The 12,424-nt window shown below is 43.3% G+C and overlaps 1 protein-coding gene across 1 annotated transcript in view; it reads right to left on the bottom strand.

Moving 5' to 3' along the window:
- The window catches only part of LOC138196701 (peripheral-type benzodiazepine receptor-associated protein 1), a 62,931-nt gene that overhangs the window by 38,371 nt on the left and 12,136 nt on the right, over positions 1-12,424 (bottom strand). The window lies entirely within an intron of this gene.

Genomic DNA, 12,424 nt, shown 5'->3' with positions numbered 1-12,424 from the left:
ACTGCACCACCCGATGACACACTCTTCCACCTAATTTGCTTCTTTCTTGCACATGCTCCATCTACCAAATAAGAACACAGTTAACTGGGGTTTCTTGTCTCTTTAATAGATTTGATGGTTTGGCCATCCCTCTCCAGAACACTGAGTCAATTGTCCCAAAGCCGCTTCAGTACTGTCTTGGTTCACAATTGTAAAAAGAAGATGAGCCTTTACCTCACTTTAATTCTACTTTACTGTGGCCCGAATGATGTCCATCTGGACGAAAAAAATGTTCATAAGATACCCATATAGGAAAAACTAGTGAAATAGTGAATCTGTCTCGGGCTTTGTGTCTGTCTTGTACACCAACAACTGGGATACGAGTGACAAAAAGGTGTCCAACTATTTCCCAAAGACGTGTTTCAAACATATTCTATCTAATTGTCCGTGGTTGTAGAAGTGAGCCTGAACGGTTGTGTGTGTTTCTGTGTTGGCTCTGTGCTAGTGTTGTGTTCAGATGCACCCCGCCTTCACCCACTGTCAGCTGGGACAGGCTCCACCCGCCCCCCCCCCCCCTTCCCCTCCCACCACTGACCATCTGCAGGATAAAGCTGGTATAGATAGAAGCTGGATAGATGCTCCAAACCTACGATTGCAGTCAGTTGTACGTACTGGAATAAATACACATAAAGAGGTTTAAATTGTACTTGACGTTGTTATCTCGTGAGCTCTTAGTGAGGGGACAGCTGAACAAAGCAGCAGTCAGTGAACCAGATAGTCAATGTGGTGATCAAGGCTGTCGTGGGTGTTTAGCAGCCGCGTGCAGGAAGTCTGGAAGCGGTGGAAACATCAGACTCATTTAAATGGAAGTGATGCCGCCCCGCCTCGGTGTTATGGATGCTGGAAATGAGCCCCGAGGCTGAATAGAGACGCTGTAGGTAAATGGAGGGTTTGTTCTCACAGTAAAACACACTTAGTAACTGCTGAGAAAGGCAATGCTGCCAGATGACACCTAAGGCATCAGCCTGCACGTCCCACAGCCTGATGCCTCAGCTGCGATAGAGCACGTGTGTCAGCGCCACGTGAAACATCAGTACGCCTGTTCAGATGTTCACCTCCATGTCGGTGTGATACTCCGGGGGTCTCATTAATAACCTAAAAAGCCTTCTGCCAGTGACACGTTAGCAGCATAAAGACTAACACAATTAAACGTACTCATGACACGGTACAGTATAAAAATCCTGTCATCATCATCTTGATGTTGTCTTGGTAACTGCAGATGATGGGTGGCTCCCTGAAGAGATTTTAAATCCTACTGTACCTGTTACTGAAGTCAACACTAATGAGCAGCTGTCTACTGAAGCAGCAGCTGAGACTCCCTCATGACTATTGTGATGGTAACACTGGCCATCCGGTGTGATCATCCTGTTAGTGCGTTACAAACTAGTGCCAGAAGGACCGTATGTGTTCAGGGTGAGACCACGCAGACACGATGTTTGGACTGAGTGTTGATGGGCCGTCCCTCTGCTGTTCCCCACTACAAGAGCGCTTTAGTACATTTCCGATACCGTCTAAATTAGTTGTGAAGAGTTTGCAGCCGAAGCAAAGATTTGATCTGTATTTGTCACTGTAGGCGAAAAAGATGCTTCATGGACGACATTTATAATCAATACAAAAGACCGAGTCAGCAGGAACACTGTCCTCACACTTGATTGCTCTCTTTTGGCACATCCTGGCACAAGAGAAGATACTGTAAGACAAAGTTTCAACTCATTATTCTGGACAAGCATGAGTGCCCTCAAACACTTGACAAAGTGTTTGTGCTGAAGCTGTTACACAACTTCACAGGAAAGTGATATCCTTCAGTCAACCCTGTTTTTAACACCATTTATGAATTTCTGCAGGAGCCATTCATATTTACAATTCACCAATTCTCTCTTTATGTGGTAGTTTTTATTGGGAGTGGTGGAGTTGCCCATTTCAACACTGGATTATGATCGCCTGCTGAAGCAGGAGACGGACTCACTGGAGAATTATGCATTCCAGTAATCCAGTACAATTTTATTTCTGTAATATCAGGGCGGCATGGTGGTGCAGTGGTTAGCATTGTCGCCTCACAGCAAAAAGGTTCCGGGTTCGAATCCGGTCCTGGGCCTTTCTGTGTGGAGTTTGCATGTTCTCCCTGTGCTTGCGTGGGTTCTCTCCGGGTTCTCCGGCTTCCTCTCATCATCCAAAAACATGCAAGTCAGGTTACCTGGCGCCGCGCTAGTGGCAGCCTGTTGCAGCAGCTCACCCCTGAGAGCCCCCCTGCTGTAGTGAAGAAATTTCCCCTCGGGGATTAATAAAGTGAAATAAAAAAATAAAAAATATCAGCATCACTGTTCACTCACTCTACAATGGAGCCTGACGGATTTTCTGCCGGCCAGCCTGTCACAGACACTTGTATATTGTTATTTTTATAGTTATTTATAACCATTATGTTCCCAGTAAAGTTTACTGTCAGTGTGGACAATAAACTGTAACATATCTTGCCTCTATTAAATATCTTTGTCACGTATGTCAAACATGTTAACCACATTTGAAAGATCATTGTAAAGCATGTGCAAACATATTGTATATACAGGATACTGTATAAGTAGAATATTGGCCGATGTGTGGATGAATTCTTTTAATCGCTTATATCAGTGGACCCAAAAAATGAGGCTCTACTTTACAGCATGTTACAGCCGTGTTGTTTCGTTACTCTGCGAACGGATCGCCGTCCTCCTATCTGACGATGGCAGACAGAGCAGTGGTCATTTGTGGTCTTTTTTTTGTTAATATTTTCCTTCGTGTTTCACAAATGAAAAATTAACTGTTAGAGCATAAAGTAAGAGAGACAGCTGAAGTTATTCTTGGCTCTTAATGCTCTTTGCACTTTTCTCTTTGGTGAGGGTCACATGAGAGGGAAGCTAAAGGCAGGAAATAACTGCGGTCAGGTTGTCATCAGAGAGCCAACACATTCACAGGGAAATATGCTCAGCCTGTGATACAGGGTGAGAATCTCTCTCCTCCTCTGCAGATGATATATTGAGGCACATAGAGAAACTGCACACTGAAGAGTTTAGCTGGTAATATAAAAATCTATGAGCAGCACTTCATTATCAGACTATTTGCTTTGCTGATGATACATGAATTTTCCAGGGACGCAAGGACGCTGCTTCTTCAGCTGTCCTGCACTGATTTATCTCTTGTGCTGCCCTGTTAAGAATAAGGAAACAATATCATATAAATTCTCATCAAATGTGACATTTCTTGTTTCCAGTTTGAATATGGATGTATTTCGAAAGAGCATGACATCCCACTGAAGCATCAGAAAAATGCAAAAGGTCTTTAGGGCAGGTTGAGCCGGAATACCAAAGCAGAACATAAAGCAACCAACTCAAATGAGACACAAAAAAAAAAAATCCTCTTACTCCAGAAAAATGATGACTTCCCAAGTTTTAATTAGTTTGCTTAAAGTTGGGAAACCTGCTGTGCTGTAAGGACCCTTGATCAGAAGGTATGACGCAGCAAAGCTGCAGTAAGAACTGTACAATTAAAGACACCGCTTCATTTAGATCACTGACCGCTGCTGCTTCCTCTTTTGAAGCATTTTAAACTGATTTGCTGACAATATTTAAAACTTAGGGACCCAAACAAGCAGAGAGCAGTAAGTCTTTGAACTCTTACCAAGTCAGCAACCTCAGTCCAGGTCAGCTCAGTGAGACACAATAGCAGTAAATAGTCAAAACTAATTGAACCACCTGGAATGAATGATTGGAAACCAGACAGTGCTACGACCCCTCCCTTTCTTCCTGCTGAGGCTCAAGTGGCTTCTTCCTGCATGAGCTCGCGGTCAAGGAGGGTCGTTAAGGTGATGTTATGTCACCTGTGTCTGCCTCCACCGGGGCCACAAATACCAGCCGGGTTTCATTTATCTTTCTATCGCCTCGGCTCCACAGCCCCTCGTTTGGTTTGGTTGACCTTTTCCTTCCACCTTTAACACATTTGTCCCCCCATCCGTCCATTCATTCCACTCAGCACTAATGCTACTCATCATCACACCTCGTTTCTTTCATAGGTATCTTTGTTCATTTTAAATAAACCTGTACTTTGGCATTTTAACCCGTCTGGTCTCTCCTCCTCTGCGTTGAGCCGGTTTGTGACAACAAGAGATTAAAAAAAAGAGGGTTTGTCTTGTTGGAAGAAGGTGCAAATGAATCAGTGGGGGTCAAATTAGGGGATTTTATTGCATCTACTGCACACAGGAACATTTGAGAACCTCAGCTGGTTCAGAAAGGAGCGAGGATCAGAAAACAGTGAGGCTGTTATCTGTTTGAAGAAATGAAGAACTGAAACTGACCGCAAGCCCTGGGTGACACAGGACGAACAGAAGTACTGTATCTGCACGAGATAACAAATGATCACTTGAGTGCTCTGATACTTGTCTTTGACTAAAATCAGTGTCTGTGTTTACGATGTGCTTTATAATTACAGTTGCCATACAAAACTGAATGTAAAACACATTTTAAAAATGCCTCAGATGACTATAATGAGAGAGACGATGGGTAATAAAACTGCCACCTGTCACTGCAGCGATGCTGAAAAGCTGTAATTATCTCTTGCAGAAACTAAAAATGATTTTTTTTTAGATTCAAGCTGAGGAGAAGTTATTGGAAAACACTTAACACCATTCTTTGTGGCCCATAAAATGTCTCTGCGCCGTTCACAGCAAACATTCTTCAAAGGCTGAGAGTTAGCCTGAGCTCAAAGCGGAACCTTTGTGTCCTTGAGAGTTATTTTGCCATCAGTTAGAGAGGCAGCCAGGCCCAGCGTCCCGCTCCTCCTCTCAGGACGACGCTGCTGAAGCACAATCAATCACCCTGGAGAAAGGCCAGCCAGAGTGAACTCAGCCTCCGCCTGCCTCCATTCTGATTCTAATGATCTTGGATTCTGTCCATGTCGTCTAATTGTTCTCTGGGAATCACACTGGAGTACACCGGAGGCTTTTCTTTAAGCGTGAGGTAATGCCGGCTTCTTGCAAACTACAAACCAACCAGCTCTTGATTCTCTCGCTGCCACTGAAAAGGACTGCAGGTGGTGAGGTCTACCCAAGGCCAGTGCACATATTAGCATTCAGCCGCTCCTTCCCTCTCGCAGCAGTGCTGTTTTCACATGGGCCGGGCTCAGTAAAGCGGGGCAGATGCAACTCAGTGGCAGGAGGGCAGGGGTCTCCACACAAACATCTGTCAGGAGAGCTTGAGCCTTCAGCAGGGCAGACGGGCCCGACGGAGGCCGCTGCCTCTGCTCTGCTTGAATCTGTCTGCAGGAGCTGTGGCTACAGGCAGATAACTGAGGGGAGGCCCGCCATGAACATTACACTGAAGCTGCTCGCCATACTCATACTGTCTACGGGTAAAATACTTTCATGCACCATCGATAGGAACATGTTCAATGTATGTGTTTCTAATGAAAAACCAGTCAGTGCAAAAAGGCTCACTAAGATTTGAATGTCAAACTGAGGGAAAACGCAGCATTTTGTTTGCATTCGTTACTTATTAAAGCAGAATTCATTCAAACTCCAGTTATAATCACCCAGTCTGATCACAGCCTTTTTAAACTGATTTTGCTGCGTGAGCTCTTGAGCAACTGCAGCTGATAAAAGCAGGGTGGATGAAAGCTTCACGCCTTCAGCGCTTGCTGCTGTGCGAGATATTTTAATGCTGAGAAAAAAAACCTAAACAGCATCTGTCAGCTTTTTATCAACAGACTTCTCGTGTGATTCTCTCTACTTAAGGACAAGATGAAGGGCTCTTCATGTTTTTATAAAGAAGCTATACCGCCTGGTGTGTATAAAAAAAAAAAAAACATTCAGACAGAAACACTTGAAACAACACAGATGACTGGATCGGTGATGGCGTAAGAAGTACCGACACAGACTGTGATGGATCCGTGTGTGAGGAAGACGAAACCTGCCACCTGAACGAGATCATCCGAACACAGCCAAGAGTTGTGAAAGTGACTTTACCTGAACTCACCTGTAGGTACGCCCGGGGAAGGACAAACTCTGACATCATGCTGCTGACAGCCCTGCTGGTTCCAGCAGCAACATACGTTACTGACCTTGTACGCAAGAGACACTTCAGCAAAGTCACGTAAAAACTAAATTTACACACCGGCAAAATAACCAAAGTACTAACTCATCACGCACAAGCTGGAGGCGAACTAACATGTGAGGTCTGATCGCCGGGACAGATTTGGAGTTCGCTTTCTCGCCCACGGACACGGTGACATGACATGTGGACGTGTGGACAGGAGGAGTTTGGGATCAGACCTGTGACGAGTGGGCGAAGCACTCTGCCTCCCGAGTCCCAGCCAGAGGAGAGCCGCTTCGCCAGCGGCTCGTCATAAATGATCCACTTGCATTACTTTTATTACTGACATCAAGCTGACACTGACAGCAGCGAGCTTGTAACCACAGCAGGCTAAATTGCCGTCCGATTATCTGGGTCAGTTGCTGTTTTTTATGCCTCTAAGGTCCTCATCAAAATGGGCTCTGGATTTTCTGGAATACATCCCTGTGATGGGGATTTTACTGCAAGCGCTGAAGCGGAGAAGCAACACAAAACGCTGGCTGACAGACAGACAGACAGACACGTCTATGATGATAAATCTTAGTATTAGATTTGACACAGGATTTATTCAGACAGTGTTCACTGCTAATGTGAACAATGTAAATCTCAGAGGTTAAAAAGTAAATTAAGACAGAGTCAGAAAAGGAGACATTTAATGCAAAAAAATGATAATGTAAAGGAATCCAAATACTCAGAATAGAGCTCATGTTGAAGCTACTAAATTATGGCAAAACCTTTTTATTCACTATTTATTAATACTACTAGTAATAAAAGGTGTTTTTGCACTCAAACAGCTCCCATATTCTTCTGTTCATCTCTACTGTATTTTATGTTATGTCCTGTATCCCCATAAAAAAAGCTGTAAAATGAAACATTTGAGTAGTTTCTACCTGTTTTTAGGATGCAATGTTGAGACTTTGTAGAAAACATACAAATGCAGGAACTGTTAACACTACATGTAAAACCAACAGAGCATACTGCAGGGAAAGCAGAAGAGGTAGCAGATGGTACATTTCTGCTAAACGTCTGAGACAATAGAGGACTTTAGTGACCTCAGAAATAAAAATTAGAACATCATTAAATTTTCAGAGATTTATTCTTCCATATTCATAAGGTCGTACAACCAGATTGCTCTTTTGTCTGCGATCCACTGCGAGCTTTTTGTGCGGCGTATATGGAAATGTCTGGTTTCACTGAAACAGCAACATCAGCATTTTCAGCTGACAGCTAGAAATCCCCCACTATGAGCCTCCGAGGAGACGACGAGACAAAGACACAGACGGGTACGTCGGCGCGCGCACGCTTTGCTATCGTTAACTCTTTGTTGGAGGAGCAGTAGAGACGCACAAATCAGTGATCAGCATGCTACAGCATACAACTGTGAGAGTGCAGTCGCAGGGTCTACTGCTGAAGCAATACATCAAAACCCCACAAATTACATCCTAATTATGATTACACTGGTGTCGTTGGTTGCCAATGCGTTTTCTGCCTTTCCCACAGAATCACTGTCGTGGATGGAAAAACCATGACACACAGCAGCAACTGAGTAAACAGGGGCAACACGCACACAGTTGTAAATCAGGTCTGCTGCCTGCATACCTACATACATGCATACATACTCCACCGTGGGATTAATAAAGTCTAAAGTCTGAAGTATTGAAGCATTAAAGGGAATCGTTGCAATGTGGTAATCATTGTTTTTATCCGACCTGTCTTCTTTCAGAGATTTAAGAAGAGTTTATATTCACTTTTTTAAAATAAAATAACAGAGATTCTGTCGTGATTATTCTTCATTTATGACTCAACCTGCAGATTAATTCCTATAAAACACACATTGTATCACCTGCTGCTGAGGGTCATTCGTTGGCATTAAAGGAGTCAGTCTGCTGAATCTGGAAATGTGCCTTAATTAATCCAGGCCTTGTGACCTCCCACTAATATTGGAAGGGGAAAAGCCTGCACACAGACCCTCAAACACCACATGGTCACAGAAAGGACTCCTGAACACAGTTTTAATGACCAACAGAGAGGAGAAACAGACAAACAATATCCAGCATAGACTGGTGATGGCAGCCTTCCACTGAAGTGGATACTAATGGACTTCACAGTATCAGTGAAGCGGTACAATTTAGACTCAAATCAATGACTCTCCTGATGTCTGTCTCCTATAAGATCAGTGGTTTTCTAATGAGGTTTCATGAACTGTTCTGTAGTTAATTCTCAGAGGACATCAGGCTGATCTCCTATACATACATTCACAACTTGCATGCTCAGAAATGTTTGTCTGTATTCCTTATAAGCTGCAAACACCCTTTCCAAGCCTGCGCTTTGTTCAAATTCAGATTCAGGTAGTAACATGTTCTTAATAACTTATTCGTAGGACAGAAAACAGCGACGACAGCAGCTCATTCCAGATCTGTGACGTTACAAAACTTTGCAACGGTAAGGAAAAAGTGAGAGTGCTCAATGCAGCAGTGAATCCACTCTTTAAAAACCACAATGCTGTTTGTGGCCTGAGGTGTTTTATTAACAGCATCTCCCTCCCAACACTCATATATAAGTCATGAAGAAACCCTCTTAAGTGTCTTCTCAAATCCCCTCCTGTATTTATCATGACTCCTCTCCCCGGGGTACCTGACGGTGACAGATTAGGGGGTCTCTCATACGGTGAGAACAAAGAGCCAACACAAGGCTCCCCTATCCTCCCCCACCTCCTCCCTCAGGCATCCAGCCATCTACCTCTACCATCCAAATGTCCTCTGGGTGAGGTTGTGCAGGAATAAGATGCATTGTCTGGTATTGCTTGTTAGTGTCTTTTCCCTTCCATATGTCGAGGATATAATATGTGCATGCATTTCAGTACAAAACCTTTATATGGTTTGAACTGTGTAGTTTATATTTGCGGATTAGACTGATGCAAGCACATGTCGAGATCTATTGTCATGAAGCAACGGACTAATTAATCTGCCAGTAGGGATTTCACGCTTGATTCAAGTGAAGAAATAAAACAAGGAAGCATTGATCACCGTGTTTTAACATTGGCAGTTTGGCAGGTGGAAAATCCTTGTCTGTACTCTGTCTTGGAGTTTCTTCCTTGCAAAGTCATCACAACACCGACGCAGTAATTAAAATCTATATTAGCACGGCTGCCTCATCATTTCGCAGTCCACAAATAAAAATGTCACAATCCCTCAAGCCTCCAAGGGCTTAATAAGGTGTCAGACATGCAGAGAACATCTGGCCTTTTAAAAAGGCAGAAGATAAACAGAAGGAGGGGGTCACCGAATGATTTCATTTAGTGCAGTGTCAGCAATAAATGGATAGAAGGGAGACAGAAAGTAGGGCGGATGATTTGTTTCTCCTCCCCTCCCTCCCCCCCGACCCTCCACAGGCTTCAAAAGAATATAACCCTTCATCTTGTCAGTGTAAATTGCATATGCATACAAACCCCTCGACCCCCCGCCGTCGCACCAACAGTGACTTAATTTGTGGAAATTTGCAGAAATGGATCTTTTAAAATCATCATAAGGAAAAGAGGCAATATTTAGCTCGTGACATATCCATGCCCACTGTAGTCTTATCTTCCTATACACAACTATGCTTTCCTTATGCACAACATTTCTATATTTAATTATTGAAGAGTGTAATCCTCTAAAAACATAAACTGTATTATTTGGGTTGGTTCCTGTTTTGTTTAGAGAAGCAACATCAAAGAGACACCACGGTGGAATTACATTTGGTCACATCTGTATAATCCACTAAAAGCTTAAACTGCCTTTGTTAACTGGTGCTTTGAGCAACCAGTCAAAGTGAGCAAATGACAAATGTGGGTCCACGTTTCAGTTTCATTCTACAGATTGCTGTGACCTCCACAAGCTGCTGTGAACTCGGAAAGAAATGAAAGTGCATCAAATTAATTGAAAAAAAAAGCCAGACCCACAACGACCTTTGTCGGCACTTTTGAAGTTGCCAAAAAAAAAAAAAATCACCCCTCCTACTCCATCACTGTCATCGCTGCAGTTTCCCCCAGCAGGCATCTCATCACCCAGAGCTCACTGATGAGGATCTGGAAAATTCCCCGGGATGTTTCCAGCCCAGAGACACATTTCTAGTGACATATTTTGATATTTGGGAAATCCCATTCTGCTATCACAGGTCAGGTGCAGCCATCCCTGAACACTGTCAGTTATTGCCGATTATCTGTTCTCTTTGTTGGCGATGTTACGAAATATTGATTGTACCCTCCTTGACACGGAGTGTTAACACAACATTGCTCGTTCAGTAAACCAGGGAGCATCAGTTTCGCAGGTGAGTTTCCAGACAACAGAACCATTTAAAAATTGCAAAAAAAAACTGTCTCGCAAAAGACTGCAAGTCTCCGACAACCACGTTGGAATGTTTAAACAGCATTTTAGTGCTCTTCAACAAACCTTTACAAGTCCCAGTCTAAAAATGCACATCTGATAGAGGCACCCCGGTAATGAAAGGCTGAGCTGACCTTTCTTGACAAACAGCGAGTCAACAAAATGAGTCTCCCTTTCATGCTCCAGGCAAAAAGCATTTCCCATTGTGAGAGGGAACAGAGGTGATCATGGGTTCAATCTCGCCAGCAGTTTGGGGAATAGACCAAGTGACGCAGAAATGTCACAGACAGGAAAGAGCTCTTGGAATATGCCAAGTACATAGGAGTCTGGATATAGACCAGTAAATCTAGGGGGACGGACAGCCAGATGCCCTCTGAGGGACATAAGCTAAAGACACGAACTCTATTAAAAACAAGCTCTGTTTTCTCACAATCAATTAGGTGTTATCATTTATGTTGACGTGAAATGCGAATTAAAGGTAAAGGAACCAATGTGACAGATAAAGATGTAAAGATGCAGCTATATTTTCTTTCCCAAGTGGGTGTGGGTGCTTCATACTTTAACTTCGATCGCTCCTTCATGATACTTTTTTCTATACCAATTTCATTAAACCCACATTAAGAAAAAGAAAATTAGAAACCACATTAGGGTACAAATTGTAGGTTTTCATGCAGTTTAGCGGGAGAGAGTGTAACCCAGGTTGTTCTCTGTAGCTCCAATTAACAGATGCCCCTCAAACGCCTCACATGCAAGCTATCACTTGATGCTACAATTTACTGACGTTCCTTAAACTCGAGTTCGCTGGCTGCACACGGAGAAGCCTCCAGTTACTGAAGCACATGCAACGCAAACAGGTATGTGGCCAATAATGAATTGGAAGAGACTGAAATAAGGTATTTTAATGTAAAACGTACCTAAACTGAAACAGAGTTAATCAACATGAATGGGCCGCCCAGGTGGAGCCTATGGAGCTCATTGACGCTGATCAAATCTTTCACAAAATTTATGTTTCAAAACTAAACTGTATTTGTGTGGATGTAGCCTACGCATTAAGAGTTGGCCCCAAACTACAAGGCATTTTTTTTTTTTTTAAGATTTAGGGGATAATATTGAAGCAATTCAGTCTGTACCATAAATGTATCATATTTTGGTACCCAAGCTTCATGGATAAGTAAGTGATGTTCTTAGTTGATGGAGGATGAACACTAAAGGGGAGCTGTAGCGCCAAAGAGCGTTTCCAATATTCTATAAATGATGTTGTTTTCATTTTCAGCAGCTTTCTACACATTTCAGCTTTTGACAGGTCGAATCAGTGCAACAGTCAGCAGAGTAACTGTCTCAGGAATTGATCAACAGTATATTTCATACATCCCACATGCAGTTTATAAAGTGACCCCCAGTCCAGAGGCTCCACACTACAGCGGACACAACGCTTGATCTGTTTCACCGGGAGCCTCTTGCTCCTCGTCACAGCCAGACAGCAGCCAGACAGACAGAGATGTTTGGGCTGGGATCTGGAGAGAGACCAGTCCTCTGGAGATTACACTCACTCTCCCTCATCAATTATTCACAAGCCAAAACGTAGCAGGCCAATAAAACACACTCGCATAGTTGGACCGGCTGACAGAAACCAGTGACAAAAACACATTTAAGAAAGATGTTGATCTTTTCTGGATTGTTTGATGAAATTGTCCACAAAATCAAATCCTGTGACTGTAACCTGCAAAGATTACTCAATTAATCAGCTGGTTGATGAGCAGAAGATTAATCGACTTCAGTTTCTTTTTCTCTCTTCCACACAAGTATTTTTCTCTGTTTTCTTTTCATCACCGTCTCTCACTCGCTCCCACTGGGTTTATTTTCCTTACTGACAGTTTTTACTCCACTGCATCACGTGGTGTGACGCCACCTTGTCATTTGTTAAGG

Source organism: Embiotoca jacksoni, unplaced genomic scaffold, assembly GCF_022577435.1.
Source record: "Embiotoca jacksoni isolate LCO1_2020_lvr unplaced genomic scaffold, fEmbJac1.0.p SCAF_13, whole genome shotgun sequence".
Taxonomy (NCBI): domain Eukaryota; kingdom Metazoa; phylum Chordata; class Actinopteri; family Embiotocidae; genus Embiotoca; species Embiotoca jacksoni.
This window is presented reverse-complemented; position numbering and strand designations above follow the sequence as displayed.